The sequence below is a fragment of the Humulus lupulus genome, chromosome 3, assembly GCF_963169125.1.
Source record: "Humulus lupulus chromosome 3, drHumLupu1.1, whole genome shotgun sequence".
Lineage (NCBI taxonomy): Eukaryota > Viridiplantae > Streptophyta > Magnoliopsida > Rosales > Cannabaceae > Humulus > Humulus lupulus.
Genome location: NC_084795.1, coordinates 49,269,133 through 49,270,875, shown reverse-complemented (window position 1 = coordinate 49,270,875; position 1,743 = coordinate 49,269,133).

Genomic DNA, 1,743 nt, shown 5'->3' with positions numbered 1-1,743 from the left:
TAACGTGGAAGAAACCTTCCTTAACTTGAGAGCGAGCGTATGGCATATCTATCAGTTGATCCGTTTCTATTTTCGGTTTTTTTTTTATTCATGTGTCTTAAAATCCCTAAGAAAAATGGTACCAATATTCAATAATTGAATGACCTCAGATTTAGATTTAGTGTATATATTTAATTATATTTTTAACAATCAATTATTATATACATATGTCACGCCGTCCAATTTATTGATTACAAAGTCAACATTTAAAATAATAATAATAAATGAATTACTATTCCTCTCTTTCCTATTCTCATTCTCTTCTTCTTTTATGAATTTTTCCCCGTAAGAATAAGAAAAGTTCTTCCTAAAAAATAAATTGCTCTGCTCACCCAAATTAAAATATTAAAAAGTATATAAATTTTAATATACAATAAAAGAATATAGCTTGTAGTTGTAGAATACACACTTGTATGAAATAAAAATGTTCATCTATTTTTATTTTATGGATTTTTAAGTTCATCTCAATATCTGAATACCATAATGGATTGTTGTAGAAACTTTAAGCTAATTCAATAATTATAGAAAAATATTATAATTTTTATTCAATTTTCAAAGCTAGTACAGTAGCCACCTATAGCTTTATAGAAAATTTGCTACAAAATTTATATCCTACGTCAAAACAAAAATATAGTTGTTGATGTTCTTTAAAAAGCACGCAATTTATTATTTATACCAACCTTAACTTATACGCATACATAACCAATTTTTCTAATTATTAATTTGATGTTAAAGAGTTTGATGATGATCATTTTTTTTAATATTCATTTCGAATAAAATTTATGTTTGTTTGCTGTAATTATGGTCCAACTATCTTGTTGAGCTTTTGGATACATGTTTTAAGGTTATTGGATCAGTCCAATCTAATTAGAAGTATGATGTTGAAAACCACCGTCTAATTCATTTTATAAGTAATATTTAATTCAATCCAATTTGTGGATTTTTTAATTTATTTTTACTGTTACAGATCATTCTTTTTATTTTTATAAATAAAATATGAAGAAATAATATAATATGCATGATAGAGTTGGGAATAGCACATCTTATGCCTTTTTTTTTCCTTTTTTAATTACGGGTATTAAATTGCGTGATAAGTTTTTTACAACCAATAATTTTTTCTTGATTTAATATATTATTATATATATATTAGAATAATAAGCTGTAATTATACTTTTGATAATGCCATGCAAAAATCCATCCAAATTCAATTAGAATATAATTTTTGACATAGTTTAATTGTAACATGAATATCCAATTGTTACTAATTGATTTAGATTGGATCAATTCGAATTCTTGAATTAAATATTGGACACCTCTACATATTTATATATTTTTTTTTGCAGTATACGTCTTTATTATATTATGTGTATTAGTAAGTGTATCTCTATTTTTATTTCTTGGCGAACTGAGCTTAAAACTTCTTGTATTTTGATCCAAATACATCCCTAAACTTAACTTTTATATTAAAAAAAAACATGTGCCATCCACATCATTAGTGGATTAGTTTTTAATAATAATTTAAAGGGATGTAAATGTGAAAAAGTAGCATTAAAAATTATTTAAATTCAAAAAATTATAAAAGAAAAGATTTTTTTATTTATATATTTTTTTGTTAACTTACATTTTTAAGTCCTAATTATGTTTATTTTCCTTAACTTTATAAGTTTTTATTTTTATTTTTATTAAGAAAAAGAATCTTATAGC